This window comes from Canis lupus, chromosome 31 (genome assembly GCF_048164855.1).
Source record: "Canis lupus baileyi chromosome 31, mCanLup2.hap1, whole genome shotgun sequence".
NCBI classification, from domain to species: Eukaryota; Metazoa; Chordata; class Mammalia; order Carnivora; family Canidae; genus Canis; species Canis lupus.
In genome coordinates, this window is record NC_132868.1 from 21,191,550 (window position 1) to 21,211,946 (window position 20,397).

The 20,397-nt window shown below is 41.1% G+C and overlaps 2 long non-coding RNA genes across 3 annotated transcripts; one reads left to right on the forward strand and one right to left on the reverse strand.

The window, feature by feature from the left end:
- Window positions 1-2,177: 2,177 nt before the first annotated feature.
- On the reverse strand, window positions 2,178-17,332 carry LOC140622163 (uncharacterized). 2 transcript variants are annotated; one of them, XR_012021863.1, is made up of 5 exons: window positions 17,220-17,332; window positions 16,651-16,868; window positions 15,806-15,888; window positions 11,183-11,240; window positions 2,178-10,382 (listed from the first exon to the last, which is right to left on the reverse strand). It is a non-coding gene; the product is annotated as an uncharacterized lncRNA (long non-coding RNA). The 2 variants fall into 2 exon arrangements; XR_012021864.1 differs by having other exon boundaries at window positions 17,047-17,272.
- Window positions 15,941-18,495, forward strand: LOC140622164 (uncharacterized). Its single transcript, XR_012021865.1, has 2 exons — window positions 15,941-16,635; window positions 18,086-18,495. It is a non-coding gene; the product is annotated as an uncharacterized lncRNA (long non-coding RNA).
- The last annotated feature ends 1,902 nt before the right edge of the window (window positions 18,496-20,397 follow it).

Sequence of the window (20,397 nt, forward strand, 5' to 3'; positions counted from 1 at the left end):
TGTGTCTTGGGGTCTTCAAGTATGCTGTTTCCTCTGCCCAAAATACTTGTTCCCCTCACTGTAACTGTCATGTATCTGCTCTTCCCCTGCAGTTCTCATTGTAGGTGGGAGTTCTGAATGCTCAGTGTAATGAGGGTCTCCCCATTTGCCCAAAAACTTGACCTCCTAGAAGCCTATTCTTTCATAGTCCTTATCCCATTCTATATGTTGGTATGATCTGATTAGCATCTATCCCCCCTACTATAGACTAATTCCATGAAGGTCTGTTTGGCTTCACTGGTATGTTCTCAGCATTACTCAGGGGTTTGGCATATAACTCAAATTCTATTGTTTATTTTGTAAATGAAAGCACACTTTTTAAGCATCAGAGAGACATGTTAACATGGGAGGGGGCAAGGCACCATGAGGAAGTAAAGGCAGATGAGAGAGAGCATCTCTGGCATTACAGCCAGGGCTCATGGCCCCTCAGGTCCTGCAAGAGGTCAAGGAGCAGCTCATGAGCAGTCTGGGTTGTTGACCGTGGTGTCTCAGTAGCAATAGCATGCATCCCTTGGTTCCTGCTGCTCCTGAATGCTCTTCATTTCTCAGCAACAGTCTTCCATTTCTTTTGTTAAATGTCCATCAAGAGGATGTCTTTTCATTTAAAAAAATGCTTTGTTTTTAAAGATTTTATTTATTTACTCATGAGAAACACAGAGAGGAGAGAGAGAGGCAGAGACACAGGCAGAGACACACAGATACAGGACACCTGACATGGGACTCGATCCCCGGTCTCCAGGATCACGCCCTGGGCCGAAGGCTGCGCTAAACCGCTGAGCCACCAGGGCTGCCCTAAAAAAATGTTCTTATGAAAAAGTTAATACCAGCTCATTACAGAAAAAAATAGAACCCTAAAAGCTTGATTATATATATATATATATATATATATATATATATATATATACACACATATATATACACATACAGACAGAGATGATCTTTTTATAAATTGAGGCATTTGTAGATTCTATTTGTGGACCACATGGAAGTAATACATAACTTTTTTGGAACTTTGTTAAGTTGTTGCAAATAACCATTTGTATTTGTAGGTCTTAAACCTGTTCTGTTACAAATAATACACTATTATTACAAACAATACAAAGCTGGAATGACTGGCTGAAAATAAATAGGAATCTAAAAAGAGAGTATTAATCTCCACAAAACTTAAAATATGGATCTAAACATTTAAAATGGGTAATGTGTTGTAAACCATATCATGGTATGTTTATATTACTACTATTTCAAAAGCCAGTTTCTGTGGATATTAATTTTTAAAATCTAATTGTCAAAATTAACCAACTTGCTGTCAACTGAATCTGGAGTTTTCAAATTGTATCATCTAGCCATTACTCCATTGGAGGATCTTAGGTCTTCCATTCATAAAAAAATGTCAAGTTTTGAATGGGGGCAAACAGGTATGAACAGTTATTTTTAAAGGATTTAGGTGTAAAAAAGTGTCTAAGTCTCAGATGGTGAGAGTAACTAATAGCAGTGCAGTTCTTCTGCAAACAGTATTAGATATATACGAGCAGTATAGGTCCGTGTGACAAAGGGATTTTTTACAACCAAAGGTGGCAGGGATGGTGGTAGTGTGCAAAAATTATGCAGTGTGAGTTCACACACAGCACCTACCTGCCATATAACCCCGCCTTTTCAAACGTAATGCAGGCTTTTCACTTGGCTTTTCTCACATGGTCATATTGTTTTTGTTTTTTTAAAGATTTATTTATTTATTTATTTATTTATTTATTTATTTATTTATGAGAGACACAGAACAAGAGAGACAAAAGACACAGGCAGAGGGAGAAGTAGGCTCCCTGCAGGGAGCCCGATGTGGGTGGGACTCCATCTCAGGACTCCAGGATTATGCCCTGGGCCGAAGGCAGATGCTCAGCCACTGAGCCACTCTGGCATCCCCCATTCTCACATGGTCATATTGTTGCAAGATGCCAGTTCTATGTCATCATCTCCCCTAAGATATACGCAGGAAGAAGGGTAAGAAAGAAAAGCAAAAGGGCACATGCCCTGAAGTTACCCCCTTTTAAGAAGCTTTATGAGAAACCCTTCTCAACACATTCAGTCACCCCTCAACGGTGTCACACGGTGTCATCCTTACTGGTAGCAGAGGATGGACAATGTTGTTTTTTTTAGCTGAGCGCATTGCAAATGTGCTCTATTAAAATCAAGGTTCTGTTAATAAAGAAGAAAAGAAGAATGAAGAAAGGGGTAGATAACTAGCAATCTTTCCTATGCACAATTTTGGAAAAGATGCTTAAAGACTTCTGGGAATTTCAGCTCCCCCCCTAAAAAAACAAAAAACAAAAAAGGCGGCGGGGGGGGGGGGAGGGGAATGAAATGTAAAAAGAGGAAAAAGGAGAGGCTCTCAGTAGAAAGACCTATTGGTCTAGCTTGAAAAAAAGCCCAAAATGATGGGCAACCCATTAATGGTCACAGGAAGGAAATACCAAGAGAAATAATAGAGCTTGTCAACCATAATGTCTGCCCTTCAATCCTGTATCCAAGCTTCAGAGGACTGAGACAAATGCCCCTAGAGGAGAGGCCCATGACCCCAAATAAGGACACTTCCTCCACTGGGAACACATGGAAACAGGAGGCTTTTTGTGCAAGTAATAGACCTGTGGGTCTGGAGGGTGGGGTAGATTGGGGTGTGGCTGAGACACAAATGTTTCATAAACACCAAGTCACAAGTACCCTTGCAGGAATCTATAGGCCAACAGAGGTAACAGGACTAAAAACAACTGAATAGGTTATAAAAATAGGAAGGATACGCTATCTCTGCCCCATCCTCTCGTTTCTTTCCTCCTCATACAAAAAAGAACCTTTAGCCACCTATTACAGTTCATCCTAGGTTGACTAAATGATAACTTTAGCTACCTACAGAAAGCATCTAGCTGACCCTGTTCTACTCTATATATAGGGCTTCACCATTCTTTCTATAACAATTTCTACCAGGGGCTATTTGGCTCCAACTACTCCAGAAACAAGCTTGGGAAGATGCAGGGGAAGAACTGGACTGGGTTGCTGCCAAACCAATCTCCCTTGAGGTATATAGACTGTTGTACTGGCTACATTCATGAAGTCATCTTCATTGAAAGTCTTCTCAAAGAAAACTTTATTGTAGTAAGACAAAGAAGTTCAGTAAGTCAAAGATGTATATTATACTATTCCAGGTATTGGTTCCCCTAATAAGGTAAGGAAGGTATGTAGAGTGCTCTCTTGTGGGGGGGACTCTTTGACTTGGAGCTGGCATTGCCCAAAAGTTCAATGCCAATCACATATTGCTATAGCTGGAGGTAACTCTGCTTTTTGAAAGAAACTTTTTTTTAAATTTTATTTATTAATGAGAGACAGAGAGAGAGAGAGAAAAGCAGGATCCTTGCAGGGAGCCCAACATGGGACTCGATCTCAGGTCTCCAGGATCACATCCCAGGTGAAAGCAGCGCTAAACCGCTGAGCCACCGGGGCTGCCCAAGAAGAAACTTTTTGAAAGAAACTCAAAGAGGTCTCTCCTACCTACACTGAAGATGAATTATGGAAGGACTAGCTTACAGCCAATAAGCCAATAGTCCTCATTTTAGTACAAAAAATACTGATAATGTGTTTTACCTTGAAGGAATGATCACAGTCATTGCCCTAGACATCGCAGGTGATTCACAGCACCTGCAGTAATTGACTCTTCTCAGGAAAATACTAAATTATTTGTTTGGATCTATGCCAAGTTACCTAAATGGTCTAGAGGCTGCAGATACAGAATAATACATATCCCAATTGTTGGAGATACATACTTTCCTCTAGAACAATTGAGGGATGAGAAATCATGGTACCCAGTAAAAAACCATGCAAAATTCAGAACTTGGATAGCCTATGCAAAAGCTAAGCTTAAAAGTAATAATAGAAGGCTTTACTGCAGTTAAGAGAGAAAATATATGTGGGGATGGGCAACATTAGACTTACCAAATATCTAACAGCTGGAACAGGGTTGATTGTACCTGACCATTTGAGTGGACCCATGAGAGATGGTCCATTTTCAAACCCTGAGACAGCCTGGCTCCTGTTGTCCTAAGACATAGTCCCAATCCTATCTAAGTATGTTTTCTCTGAGTCTGAGCTAAAGGGAATAGGCACAAGCACTTGTAACATCAAGAATGCTCATAAAAGTCCTATATTATAACATCTATATTAAGTACCAAAAATTGAACTCTGGGTTTTGGCAAAAAGTGTAGGTCCACTCCTAATTCTCCCACCTACTGGATATGAGGACCAAATGTACACCAGTGACTGACTGCCTGAGGAATATAGGGGGAGACGCTATTTGGAACTAACTAGACCAGCACTGAGAGCCATCCAATGGCTCCCCAAAATCCCTATTGGGCTCAGGAACAGAATTTACTATATAATTTACTATAAATATAGTATATTTACTATATACTATATTTCCAAGTTCAGAATGACAAGGATACTTCAAAGATCTGTGATACAGCTACAGATGACCAGCTATACAACATTATTGCTGAAGAAATTGTAGCCATAAGATATATGGTAGTTTCCTACTGCATGTCCTTAAGATTATACTCTAGCTGGAAAGGAAGGAGGACCACGTGCTATTAAAAAGGAAAAATGCCTACATCTTGGACAACTCCCTGAACACATGGGATTCAGTAAGTTATGTTCATATGGAATGGTTAAACTGAGTGGACTTCATGTGATCCTAGTTCACACCTTTTAGTAAAGAAGAAATTTATAATAAGGAAGTTTATTATTTGTGAAAGTGCTATTTCTATTAAGGGATGAATTCTGTGAAAATAATGATGGCATCAAGTTGGTCTGGAGATCAGTGTGTTGGTCCACACAAAAGTTACCAACTAAGGGGTGGATTGTGCTGGGTCAGGACTTTATAAGTATTGTAACCTAAGAAATGTCATGGTTGGAAAGCCCCTGTGTTATATGGAAAGCACCCTCCTCCCACCCCTACACCCGTTATTTGTTATTCTAAAATGGAGAGTTCCTACATCCTGGGGTACAGTTTGAAAGTCTATATTCAAACCATGAACTTTAGATCCAGAAACAAGGTAGCTAGAATTCCAGGTTTACTGATTTAGATATTGATGACATCGTCCTCTTGACTGATAAAGAAAAAAACAGACTGAGGAGACTCAGTGTTCCTCTGACCTGGTAGGACTCTGACTCCCATCCTGCACTAGTGACATAGCCCACGGATTGTGGGCACATTTCACGGAGAAAAAAGGAAGGTAAAGAAAGGTACTGGGGAGCAGCATGCTCTTCACTGTCTTAAGGCTTTCTATGCTCTAACTAGCTGAGTCATAGTCTTTATTTGAGATAAACTAATGATTGTTACCATCAGGAGAAATTCTGGCATTTATCTTGACACACAACATATGGGGGTCGTGGGCTCCACTACAACCAACCCTTACCACACCTTCAGGGGATCCTGTCATTCATCAAATGACTGTCAAGAATCCTTAAAGGACTCTACAGATAGCTCACTCCTACCCCTAGCCCAGCCTACACAGATTGCTACATATCTTAATTATCAAGCATCAGTGAGAGTATTTAAGATAAAGTGTCTCACCAAATTCCTAACAATCTCTGACATCTAGAAAGTGTATCAGATTACCTTCCAAATGCACATATGTAGCATTAATGTATTTCCATGTCCAATCCCCTTCAAAAGATACCTAAAGATAAATATAACAGACTCATTTCTATCCAGAAACGATGAATTTTGATTTATCAGCAAGGTTGGGAAGGGGTATTTTCTCTTTGAGAATCTTGCCTATCTCAAAGGAGCAACATGAGACAGGAGTCAAACAGGAAAAAAGATGATATGACATACTATTTGGGGGCGGGGGAGGAGGAGATAGTCAAAATATCATCTATCAAGTGCTTAGAACCTGACAGTAAATAAAATCTGGGGCATTCCACATGCTATCTCAGACAGAAACCATCTTAGGGATAAAAGTGTAAGCCATCTATGCTTCCTAAATTTGGTGTGTCCAGACTGGTTAAAGCTATGGGCAAAAATAAACCTTATAGAAAGTGCCATAAGCTGCAAAATGGATACTGTACTAGGCACATCTTTGCATTTTGTGAGGCTTTCTGAAGTCGTGGGAAGCATTCCTTGGAACCCACCAGAAATATCAAAGCATTTTGGCATGGTTAAAGGTCATAAATATGCAACCCTAGGAATCTTTTCATAAGGAGAGTTTGTATAACAAAACCATATTGTTTCCCCCATGTTTGGGTGAAGTTATAAGCTAAAAACAAAATTTTTTTAAGGATATAAATATCCATAGATTTTTAATGTTTTGAAAAACCATAGTATTTTGAAAAAATGTTGTGCATTAATAATTTATTTTCCAGATTTCCTTTCTGGTAAAGGTGGTTCAGGTTGTTCATATCAGTCCTATAACAAGACAACTAAAAAAACTGGATAAAATATATTTAAAATGATCTTTTCAAAAGCATCAAAGAGATTATAAAATAGTCTGGAATCATCAGGACAAAAGTAAAGAGAAGTCAAGAATCTAGAGACGAGAACAAGCTTGAAGCTACTTTTTCCCCTGATAGTACTAGCTAACCCCTGAAATGTAAGACTATCCATTTTCATGGCCTTTCAGAGTAAAGCAGTGGACAAACTCTGGATCCATTCAAGTTGGGGAACCTGACAGGAGGCCCTCCCCTACAACAGTCTGGGTTCTAGGATCTAAGAGTGAAGGGAACAAGAGTTGGAATAATCTAAAGAGAATTAAAACAGTAAGAATCCCTTGAGTTGTCCAGGAAATATCAAACTTTGAACAGGCAATCACAGACTGATAGTGCCCTCCGGTGCCTGGCAGAAGCAAATGCAAATACTCTTTGGAGCAAAGTACTTTCATTATAGGCCTCACAGTTATTCCAGCAAAATAACATTTCAAGTCCAATGACTAGCACAAGTCAAACATACCCAGCACATAAGAAAATTAAAATCAGTGAATAAAACAACCGGAAAGAGATCATCAAAAACTCTAGGTGTAGGCCCCAGCATCTCTGTTTTAATAGGTCATCCAAGTCATTCTCATACCTGTTAAAGCTTGAGAATCCCTGCTTTATACTTTAATCACATAAGTATACATCCCACACACAAAAATGTGTAAGTGTGTCAGGTCTTGGGAAGGGCCCAAGAATTTGCATTTCTAACAAGTTCCCAGATGATGCTCATGCCAGACCATACTTTGAGGAACACTAGTATTCAAAAAGGACTACTCTACAGATCAGAATACTGGTTACCTGTGGGGAGAGGGCTGCAATTTGGAAGTAACATGTGGAAGGTTGGCAACCTTCCCTTCCTTGATCTCAGCGGTGGTTACACACTGTAATCATTATATTATAGGTTTATATTTGAATGCATAATGAGATCAATGGTTGTTGTCCTTTTTCCATTCAATCATTTAAGTCAAATGCCACTGCACTAATCCTATCTACCACCATCCCACCACCCTCATTTATCATCAACTCCCAAAGCAGAAAGTGTAAAAGATTGCAAAGTTCCAAGATATAGCTTCCAGCACTTTAGTTCCTAATGTAGTTAGCTCACAAAATCAAACAGCTTTAAAACTCAAGACAAGAAAAATTTAGTCTAAGTTTCTAAAAACCCTATTTAAAAAGTTGTTTAAAACCCAGAGATATGAGAGATCCCTGGGTGGCTCAGCGGTTTGGCGCCTGCCTTTGGCCCAGGGTGTGATCCGGCAGTCCTGAGATCGAGTCCCACATGAGGCTCCTTGCATGGAGCCTGCTTCTCCCTCTGTCTGTGTCCCTGCCCACCCCTCCATGTCTCTCATGAATAAATGAATAAAATCTTTTTAAAAATCCCAGAGATATGATACTATTTATAGTCTTAGTTCTTTGACCCCAATGTAAAAATACCTGCAAAAGTAAGTAATCATCTTAAACTTTTAACAAGAAAAAGTACCCAAATTTTTCTCCCAAGTTACAATAAAGGGAGAAGACCCTACCTTTTACCAGTCTGAACTTAATATTCCAAAGATGCTTCTCTCCAAATACAACCTGAAAATAAAATACCTAGTACCGCTTGTAGTAACAATATGTTCCTACTCTTTTCATTACTCCTCACCTATGGAGCAAAGCTATATTCATCAACTATTACATCATCTGTAAACTCTGTAAGAGAAAATACTGAAAATCTCTTTGGGGAAAGGGAGAAATGAGAAAAAAAGATTGAAGAGCACCATATTAAATTGATCAGTGCAAATTGTACTTATAAGTTTGCACTTGACGTATTTATACAAAATAGTTTTTCTGGAGGTCACATTCTTCGGTACACTTCAAAAAACAGTTAATACTTGGCATTTTTGATTCACAGTACCAACATATCCTATTACACCAGCCCTCACCAATTACTCTGTGAGGAAACAATGATAACAGCGATTATAGTTTCTGACTCTGGCAACTAGTCAGTAGCTGTCTAAACCTTGTGTGTTCCAGACAGGTATCAGAACAACCAAATGGTTCCTACAGCTAGGTCTGGAGATAATACCTTATCTTCGGCAAACTACTAAGGCTATGGCAAAAACACATACAGTTGGGTTTTGTTATGTCCAGAAGCACCATGAGAGTGGTTACAGACACCTTCAACACCCAGACATACCTTCCCATTTATGTGGTAGGAACTGACCAGAGTGCTTGGCTTAGCTCCCACTATACATTTGACCACTGCAGACCCAAATTAATATGCCCCTCACAGCTTCCTCTAGAATAATGTCTAATCATTATTATATCAATTGTAGGCAATGTAGCAAGATAATGTTGGTAGCTTAGCAAGGATCGTTCCTGGATCCTGAAGGTTAGATCCAGATGATCTGGCTTCTGAAAGGCAGTTTTTGTAATCATATAATATGCTAGAATTTCAGGACAATGTAGGCTTGGAAAGCTTCTCCATCCTGGGCAGGCAGACCTGAGTATCACCAGCCTTAATTCCTGTCCTGGGAGGAGTTGGGGAGACTTGAAAAGCCACATTCGCTAAACACTCCAACCCATTATTCTCTGTGCCCATTATCTACAAGGCATCCTTCACTAAGTCTCGAACCAACTATTTTGTGAGGTCATTTCAATTTAAAAAGTAATTCTCATTAAAAAAAAAAAAAGGCATAACCATAGTTTTGGAGTAGAGCTGATCCTAGTAAAGCAACGCTCCCATTTCTACTCATTATTGATATTGCCTTAAATACTGAATTGCCCTTCAAAAGGCCATCTTCCTTCAATTCTTTTGAGCAGAAAATTCTGGATTATTATGTGTAGCTGAGCTTGTTATATTAAGTTCTTGCACTTGTCTTGAAGACAAGTACTATAGTAAAGCAAATACAGCATCCTTTATTAAGGACCACAAGCTATACTGGATTACCAATACTCTAAACGTTTTAGACTCTGGTCAAGATTAGCTTTAAGAAAACATCCTCCAGAACTTCCACATTATTATACCCTTCAACACAATCTGAGTACTCTCTCCTTATGCCCAGATTGTTTTTGCCTTTATGAGAATATCAAATTCGTATGTAAATGAGTGTCAGTCTAAGAGCTGTATAAAGTCATGTAGGTCATCTAGTAGGTAATAGAGAGGATTTTGGTGATTGCTCTCAGGTTAGGTTAAAGATTTCATCCCATGCATAGTTATAGACAATATTTTCTTATAATAACCACTTGACTTGAAAAACCAATCACAAGCCCTCAAAGTATCCTACTTTTTCAAGAAAGAGTCCCTGCCAATAGACTTCATCAAAATTGTAGGCGTACCTGTTGACTGTCCTGCCCCCCATATGTCGTCTGATTACAAGGATTGGTTGGGAGAGTTGTTGAATTTTCTAGTCATTTGTAAATCTGTTTCATGTGGGTTGATAATGTCCATATTGTTACCTTTAAACCAAAGTTCTTTTACATACCATTCACTGGTTTTATTCTCAACCACGAAATCATACATGGAACTGATAAAACTTTTCAGCCTTAATTTCTTCTGTGTGGCAAGTAGCCTTTAAGTAATCTTCAATTTTGAAACTGAAAGTATTCAAGTATCTCCTGAAGAGAAGTAGAGATCTTCTTGCAGGTTGTTTTTGCAGCATTTCTGCCATTACTGGGTTATCTGTGTTACATGAAGTTTAAATCAAATATTTGACCAAACTTGTCAGTGTAATTCATATTTTGTTGTTTGTTGACTTGTAGTGAGTACATAACATCACTTTTATCATTTTTTGAATCCTCTTCCTTAGCATGTCCTCTTTTAGCTTTCCTTTCATCAATGTGTGATACACAACCTAAAATCAAAATGTTATTTGAAAGGCTTTTTTGTTCACATATACACAACTCCCACTACTATCAACCCTCCTGAAAGTTGAAATCATTACCTCTTCTTTATCCTTGTCATAGTGGTTAAAAGAACTCTAGAAACAGACTACATGAGCTTTAGCATCATTTGTTCAGTGCGACCTTGAACACATTACCAAAACTCTTTGTCCTTCATTTTCCTAATCTGTAATATGTGGATAATACCTAATGTCATAGGATTGTTATGAAGTTTCTATGTGTAAGGATTCAATATGTTAATAGATGTAAAACTCTTAGGAAAATGCTGGACACATGATCAACACTATACATCTTAGTTATTATATCTACAGCCATATAGATCCCACAGCTGTTGAGATTATACATGCTCCTGTCTTACAATTTCCGTTCTTATTTATTCTATTAATCAAATACTGGCAATTTTAGAAGGAAGATATTATATACAGAGCCTACAAGCTCATTGAACGGCTGTAAGTATTTCTCTTGGTTGCTCAAAGATACTCCAAGGAGGGCAGCCCCAGTGGCCCAGCAGTTTAGTGCCACCTTCAGCCTCGGATGTGATCCTGGAGACCCAGGATCGAGTCCCATGTCAGGCTCCCTTCATGAAGCCTGCTTCTCCTTCTGCCTGTGTCTCTGCCTCTCTCTCTCTCTGTGTCTGTCATGAATAAATACATAAAATTAAAAAAAAAAAGATACTCCAACAAATAACTGGGCAAATGATAGAGCCTTCATCATCACACAAAATATAAAGCATTGCCTTGAGGCTGCCTACCTCATTACCCTTAGTGTTGCCTGGAGGGGTCACAAACTCTCCCAGGCTCCCATGACATCTGAAATAAAAAGCATAAGACCAGATGCATCACCAGTGGCAATATAAATCAAGTATGTTCCCAGACAGTTGATAGCAAAATTATACACACGTGTACATACACATACACATTTACCCAGAGGTGATCAATATTCTTGTTGAAAGCATATTGCTGTACTCAGCCTTCTTATTCCACAAAAGGGCTTTAATTTTTTTTTTTATTTCACTAAAAAATGTATAGGAGTTGCTCTCATGCTAGAAGTAAAGTCCAAATCTGGTGCTAGCTGAATATTGAATAGAGTTATAGGAAGAGTAAGTGAGAATCTATCTCTTCATCTAGAGTTTATTTACGTAATGAGATAAATCTGTTGTTGACAGACAAAAGAATGGAAGAGACTGAACTAATTTTGCTTATTCTCTATTTTAGGGATTTCACAAAAAACCCATCTGCCTTAGTAAGAAACAGATGTTTACCAAATATGGCTTTTTACTATCTCAAGAACCATTTTTGTTCACTTTCAACATGTGTAATTATTTCACCAATTTGGCTTCTACCTAGGATGTAGAAACCTAGAAAGAACATCACTCTCACCTAAACGACTAGAAAAACTATAGAAAAGCTTCTCTTGAACCTGTTGGAGAGCTGAGGCTAGGGTGACCTACTGGACTTTTCCCAGTTTTAGTTCTTTAAGTCCCATGTCCTGGGAAACTCCTCAGTACCACAGAAGTTGGGATAGTTGGACATCACAGCAAGGGTCGCAGACCAAGCAAGTAACTTGAGATTCAAGGAAAGGCTGGCCCCACCAAGAAGAGATAGGATGTGAGCACTGAAGAGGAGACATCAGGTAGCATACAGAATGCTAAGAATTCAGCTAAAATTGTTAACAGATGCTAAAGGCCAAATGTGGACCAGGAGGAAAGTTCACAATCTCTGTAAGCCTCAGACAAAAAAAAGGAGCTTGCTTCCACTTCTCCATGTTCTCACTGGGTGCTGATGAGGAAAACTGGGAACAAAGCAGGACACCAGAGAGTGAGTGCCTCCTTTGGAGGTGAAGTTCTTGCTGGAGGAGAGTAACCTCCCACTGTGGAAAGAACAAAAGTCTGGTTGTCATACCCTTTCTATGAATGATAAGGCTTCAAGCCACTGGGAAAGGGGCAGCAAACTCTGTTGCCTCCAGGGCTCAGGTAAAGGGCTCTCAGTATTGGGTAAGAATAGCAATAAGAGAAGACTACGAAGAGCTTCAATCCCTGGATAGGGAGGGACAGGAAACGAATATGTAACCCAGAATATAGTGGAGTAATAACTATAAAACACTAAAGGAAAAATACTGTAAACCCAGAATATTGTGCCCAGGGAAAGTATCTTTCAGATATGATGGAAAAATTGACTTCAAAAGACAGACAAAAAACCAACCAAACCAAGAAAATTTATTATCAACAGACCTGCAATAAAATAAAGGTCAAAACAACTTCCTCTAACAGAAAGAACATGTTACTAAACAGAATTTGCATCTATACAAAAAAATGAAGATTTCCAGAAATAGTTAAAATGAAAGTAAAATACAAAAGATATATTTTCTCTTATTTTTTGAATTGCTCTAAAAGATAATTGGTAGCTTAAAGCAGTGGTTCTCAACTAGGAGCAATTCTGCTTCTCAGGAGACATTTGTCAATGTTGAGACATTTTTTACTGTTGCAGTTGAGGTGTGGGTAGGGATGGAGAGGCAGTGCTACTGGCATCTGATGGGTATAGAGGTCAGGAATGTTGCTAGACATCCTACATCCTAGAAAGGTGAGCCCTATACAGTAAAAAAGTATTCAGCCCAAAATGTCAACAGTACCAGACTGTTGTAGCCTGCCTGATAAAAAAGAGAAAAAGACATAAAATACCAAAGCAATGAAATGAAAAAGGGGCCATTACTACAGGTCTTGGACATTAATATGACAGTATCATAAACAACTGTATGCCCATAAATTTGAAACTTAGATGAAATAGATGAATTCCTTTCTAGACACAAACGACTTAGACTCACTTAAGTACATAACTTGAATAGTCCTAGGTCTATTAAGATATTGAATTTGTAGTTAAAAAATTTTCTAACATGGAAGACTATAGGTCAAGATGCCTTCACTACCAAAAGTCAAGATCAGGACAAGACCAAGCTAGCTCTTCTTAGTACACATCTATTTGATATATGTCTTATTAGGTCCCAGGAGAAATGCTTGAGCTTCAACCTACTGGCAATTGCAGAAAGTCTAGAATTCCAAGTTATTCCAAGGCACCAGTCCTTCCTCCTCCCTGCCCCACCCCCCCAGCCTCCACCCACATTCCCACACTAGGGCCACTTTCCTCTAGGAAACTAGAGGCTCTAGAAGGACTGGGTTAGGACTACGTTCCAATAAACAGCGGACCTCTTCACTTACCACATTGCTTTTTTTTTTTTAAGATTTTAATTTATTTATGAGACACAGAGAGAGAGAGAGAGAGAGAGAGAGAGAGGCGAGAGGCAGAGACACAGGCAGAGGGAGAAGCAGGCTCCATGCAGGGAGCCCGATGTAGGACTCGATCCCAGGCCCTCAGGATCATGACCCGGGCTGAAGGCAGCACTAAACCACTGAGCCACCGGGCTGCCCTAACACATTGCTTTTAAGAGACATTCAAAACACTGAATATTAAGATATTGGAGCCCACCCATTGTTATTTTCCATAATGAAAAGAAGCTGCTTAAGTGAGAGCGTAAATATAATTTTCTGCTGCATCTATACTTCTGAGCAGTGCACCAGGCAATTTCTTCACTAGAGCTAATTACTTTTTAAGATAGCATGACTGAAAAAAGGGGAGTCAGGCCAAGGCTGCCATAATCCCATAATTTGTAATAACACAATAATTTAGAGCTAAGGTTGGTGAAGTGACCTTCCCTTGCTTAATTCTTCCTTCCCTTATCTATATTCTCTATAGTTTACTTCTACAAAACTAGACAGTAGAAACAGTCCTGCTGGCATCTGAATTGGTTTTAGTGGCAATTGGTGACCGAAATTTGAGACTTTCCTTTATGAGTGACTATAAGTCTTTCATTCTAGACTACACCAGAGTACTTTCGGAGAGAAGAAGGGCGATGTGAGATTTTTGGGGAGAGGCAGGTTTTCTGAACATTTTTTAAGTTAAGCAGTTTTCAATACTCAGAAATCTTTAGAAAAGTGCTCTCCAAAAGAAATGATGTGAACTACATATATAAAATTTTCTAGTAGTTCCATTAAAAAGTAAAAATTAACAAGTGAAACTAATTTTTTTATTTAACCCAATATATCCAAAATATTTCGCATGTAATCACTATAAAAATATTTTCCTGTAACCAGACATTAAAATCTGGTGGACATTTTACACTTATAACACATTTTATTTTTTAAAACTGTTAACATCTATTTTTTAAGTCTTATTTAAATTTGTTATTTAATATACAGTGTAATATTAGTTTCGGGTATATAATATAGTAATTCAACACTTCCGTACATTACCTGGTGCTCATCACAAGTGCATTCCTTAAACCCCATCATCTATTTCACCCATCCCCGCACCCACCTTCCCTCTGGTAACCATCAGTTTGTTCCCTATAGTTAAGAGTCTGTTTCTTGGGACGCCTGGGTGGCCCAGCAGTTGAGTGTCTGCCTTTGGCTAAGGGCATGATCCCAGGGTCCTGGGATCAAGTCCCACATCAGGCTCCCTGCATGGAGCCTGCTTCTCCCTCTCCCTGTGTCTGTGTCTCTAATGAATAAATAAAATCTTTAAAAAAAAAAAAAAAAGCCTGTTTCTTGGTTTGCCTTTTTTCCCCCTTAGCTCATTTGTTTCCTAAATTCCACATGTGAGTGTAATCATATATTTGTCTTTCTCTGACTTATTTCACTTAGCAAAATACTCTCTAGTTCTTTCCATATCATTGCAAATGGTGAGACTTCCTACTTTTTATAGCTGAATAATATTCCATTGTATATATATGCCATATCTTCTTATATATTCATCAGTTGATGGACACCTAGGCTGTTTACATAATTTGTTTATTTTAGATAACGCTGCTATAAACATTGGGGTGCATGTATCCCTTTGAATTAGTATTTTTGTATTCTTTGGGTAAATACATAGTAGTGCAATGGCTGGGTCATAGAGTAATTCTACTTTTGACTTTTTCAGGCACCTCCATACTATTTTCCACAGTGTCTGTAACAGTTTGCATTCCTACCAACAATGCAAGAGGGTTCCCCTTTCTGCACAACCTCACCAACACCTGTTGTTTCTTGTGTTGTTGATTTTAGCCATTCTGACAGGTGCGAGGTGGTATCTCATTATAGTTCTGATTTGCATTTTCTGATGACGAGCGATGCAAATCTTATTTTAGACTTGCTTCATTTAAGTGTGCAACAGCCACTTGTAGTTTGCGACTACCGTGTTGGACAGCCCAGCTGTGGAGCCTCTCAGTTTCCTTCCTGAAGTGTCCTCCCCTCCCCCCTTCACAGACACACACCTGCACCAACCCTTCCAGGACATCTGTGAAAGTAATCCCAGAGCACCCATTAACACATCTCATTTCTCACCTGCCTCCACCTTGGGCAAGAAACCAAACATTGTTGCCTTCAGAAGTGTGGCACTTTCACATTCTGTATATTCTTCAAAGGCCCTGAAATATAATGAGGGGTGGGAGGTGAGCTCTGGAACAGAAAGGTCGTCATGATTCCAACAACGGTATATTTAATCAATAGAACCAGCCCTTCTGTGTCTCTTGATGTCTTAGGAGCTGCTAAGAGGTCTAGAGAAGTATCCTTTTTAACTCCATTTTTTATACAATTGACCTTTATCAAAGAAGGCCTTCAAGAAAAGAGGAGAGCTGGGGCCGGTACCACAGGTTGACAATTTGCTGGGCCCAGTGGAAAAGAGAAAATATGGGGCCTTTTGCTCAAAAATTAAGAACTTTGAACTGTGACTGCAGAGCACTAAAACAAGTGCAAGGGGCAGCCCGGGTGGCTCAGTGGTTTAGCACCGCCTGCGGCCCAGGGCGTGATCCTGGAGACCCCGGTGGAGTCCTGCATGGGGCTCCCTGCATGGAGCCTGCTTCTCCCTCTGCCTGTGTCTCTGCATCTCTCTCTGTCATGAATAAATAAAATCTTGAAAAGAAAAAAAAGTGCAAGGCCCTCCTCCTGAGCATGGAGACTTGTGTGACTGCACATTGGACCTCTGTGCAGCTGGTGCCAGTTGAGGCTTATGCTCCCCGAGGAAGCCAGGAAGTGGTGAGACGACCTGGACTATCCTCGAGGACCCCAACCTTCGAGGAGACTCCCCCAAATCATGTGTGCTAGAACTCCCCGAGGAAGAGGTTTTGAGGCCAGTGGGAACGCTTTGGAGAAAAGCAAGCAAGGAGTCGAAGGAGGTGGGTAAGACTCGCCTTTGCTGATTAAACCACTGGGTATCCCGGGCACCCCAAGGTCAAGCTGCTGTGACCCCAGGCTGGGCGACCACGGGCTGACACCTGCAGCGGGACTCGCGGGCCTGAGCAGGGGCCCCTTCCCGGAGACTCCAGGGTCGACGCTGCGCTCTCCGAGCCACGAAGGGGCGCTGCCGGCAGGGAGTTCCGGAGCTGCCCGGCGGGAGCCGCGGGTGACCCTGCGGGGGCGACCCGGTCACCGCCGGGCGAGGGGGCTCGGCTGCACCCGCGCCCCCAGGCCCCGCCCCCCCGCGGCGCGGACGCCCACGGCCAGCTGCAGGGCGGGGCGGGGCGCGCGGCCCCGGGACCCACGGCCCTCCAGGACCCGCCGCCACCGCCACCGCCACCGCCACCGACCCAACCACCGCCACCGTCGCTGGAGCCGCGGCGCCGTCGCAAAGGGCGGCCAGGGGCTCGCCACTGACTGGCCGCGGCCGCGACCGAGGTCGCAGGGGCCTCGGTGCCCTGAGCCTCAGAGACCCCTCGCCCGCCACTGGCGTCCGGGAGCCGCAACCGGTCGGGGCGTCTACCAGCAGCAGCTTAACGGAAACCCCGGGGCAGCGCGCGGGGCTCCGCAGGCGGTGGCTTCCCGGGCGGACAGGCCCCGCCCCCGGCGACAGGCCCCGCCCCCGACGACAGGCCCCGCCCCCGGCGACAGCCCCCGCCCCTGATGACAGGCCCCGCCCCCGGCGACAGCCCCCGCCCCTGATGACAGGCCCCGCCCCCGACGACAGGCCCCGCCCCCGGCGACAGGCCCCGCCCCTGATGACAGGCCCCGCCCCCGGCGACAGGCCCCGCCCCCGGGACAGGCCCCGCCCCCTGGCCGCGCCCCCGGGGAGATGCTCCTGGAGGAGCGGCGCGGGGAGCTGCGGGTTAGGGCGGAACCCGGGCTGGCGTGTCCCTGCGCCCGCTTTGGGGTCTGGACGCTCCCTTAGCACCTGTGCTGCCGCGGCGCGCAGCTGGAGCCTGGCGCGCCGCAGGGCGTCGTAGTCGTGGTGGATAAACGGGAGCAAGATACGCTCCTTGGCGGGTGGAGGCACCGACCCGCAGCTCAGGCTCCTGGGCGCCGCCGGGCGAGGGCTGCCGCCGCCTCCAGGGGGCGCACCCCCACGAACACCCGCCGGGTGCTCGGGTTCTCGGGTTCTCGGGTTCTCGGAGCGGCTGTCCTGTGGCCCCCTGTCTTCCTTGCTCTCCATTCACTGATGTCCCAACCCAGAGTCAAGATGCCAGTTTCAGGTCACAGATTTCCTGCGCAGCAAAACTCTAAATGACTCACTTGATTTAAAAAAAAAAATATATATATATATATATTTATATTTTTAATATTTTATTCATATATATATTCAATATATATATATATTTTAAAATATTTTATTCATTCATTCATTCATGAGAGACACAGAAAGAAGCAGAGACACAGGAGGACAGACGGGCTCCCCACGAGGAGCCGAGCGGGGGACCCGATGCCAGGACCTTTGGGACACGACGGGGACAAAGGCAGATGCTCAACCACCGAGCCACCCAGGCGCCCTCTTGAAAATAATATTGGCAAGAAGATTCCTGTGAATGTAACATCTATGCTAATCGAGTTCTAAATTGAAAAGAATGTCAAATCTCCTGTAACATATTAGCAGTTTACTTCACCTTTGCAGTAACTGCAATTGAAATCTGTCTCAAAACAAATATGTAGTTGGAGATACTGTAATAGAAGTGGTCCTTCTTTCCAAATAAGTGGATCTAAAAGTTTGGATTGGGTCTAAAATGTTTCCTATTTATACCGATTAAATCATGCAACAGTGAAACCTTTCATTATCCTGGTGCTGTTTTACATAATCACAAATGAATTAATCGTAAAGATCTTTAAATCTAACCATCATACTCAATGTCAGTAGATTTCCAAATCTGTCTTTAAGCCTGTGTTATTTAACTCATGCAAAGATGGAAATTTTGAAAGGTGTTGGTACCTGGGGTTAACACAATACAAATTTGTTGATAAATATCACCATAGGGAGATTTATTTTATTTTCTTCCCCTATATCCATTGTCAGTTATTATCAGCTCTGCTATATCCATTGTAAGTATCAATTTAAGAAGGGCTTTAACTTTCAAATATATTTGAAATATGTTAATTTCACAGCATTTACACTTTTTACTTCTTTGATGGAAACAAGCACTCCCCAGTCATTTCAAATAGCGAACGTAGTCAAATGGTGATTTTTAAGAATATTTTTTTAGAAGTTTTAATTTAGAGAGAGAGTATGTGAGCTGGGGGAGCAGCAGAAGGAGAGAGACTCTCAAGCAGACTCCCCATTGAGCATGGAGCCCAATGTTGGACTAGATCCCTCCACCCTGAGATAGTGACCTGAGCTGAGTTGTTTTATAGTTTCATTTAAGTTTTTGACCTATTTGAGCTAATTTCTGTTTAAGATATGAGACTTAGTATTCATTTTTGTTTGTTTATGGATATGCAATTACTCCAGCAGCAATTAGACTCCTGTCATCTTTTTAAAAAACTTTAAAAGGAAGAACTGTTCGTGGGGAACCTGGTGCTAAAGCATTCGTAGACGACCTGCTTCTAGGTCGGGGTTTCCTACGTAGCAGAGCAGCTCCCTTGCTGCGATCTATTGAAAGTCAGCCCTCCACACAAGGGTTTGTATTTTAAAGGTTTTAAAAAAATTAAAAAATAAATAAATAAAAGGAAAAATTGTAAATTTGGCAAAACTACAAGATTAGCTGAAGATTTGGAAATTAAATTTTATTAAGAAAACAGTAGTTGTAGAAAAAGTAATACTCCTTTTGCCAACAGAAGACTTATTTTCTTCAATAAAAATCAAGATTTCTTTGAGCCAATTACAATGTATCCTTTGTAATTAATCCAAAAGGAAGAGGATGCTCTTTATAACATTATTTTTTTAGACATTTATTTATTCATTTGAGAGAGAGAGAGAGAGCATGTGAAAGCAGGGGAAGGGGGAGGGAGAGAGAATCTCAGCAGATTTCCTACTGAGCATGGAGCCCAACATGGGGCTTGATCTCACAACCCTGAGATCATGATAATCCAGTCAGATGCTTAACCAACTGAGCCACCCAGCTGCCTCAATAGCATTATTTATCCTAATGAACTTATATATCCTTATCCTTATTCCCAAAGTGTAACATTTTAGATATCTTCTCTGCTATTTTATGCAATTATTAAAAGGAGTATATGTGGAATTTCTATAGCAACATGAGTCATGTAAAATGTTTATTTTTATTGAGACATAATGACATGTAACATTGTATTAGTTTCATATAATCTATCATCTTTGAATGCCTTACACACTTAAAGGGTGAGCAGCAAAGCTTCATTGTCATGTATTATCATTCAGGATGCATTCATGCATAGTAATGAAAATTAGTTTGACTCCAGTTTATTTGTGGACATCTCTCACCCTGTCATGGGTTCTTCTCAAAAAATATAATTACTCAAGACAATACAATAAAATACTCATATTTCTTTTCATTGTTACCTTGATATACTACTGTACAGATTGTAAGATGAAATTTTATCCAGTACTATGGGATTTACATTTGTATCTTACTGATTTTAATGAAGATATTTCTAATCTACCTTCATTTCACATAAAGATTAGTTTGGAGATTGAGATAAATGTGCTTTTTTGTGTTAATGATGTACCTACTGCTTACAGTTGAAAAGTTTTTATCCAG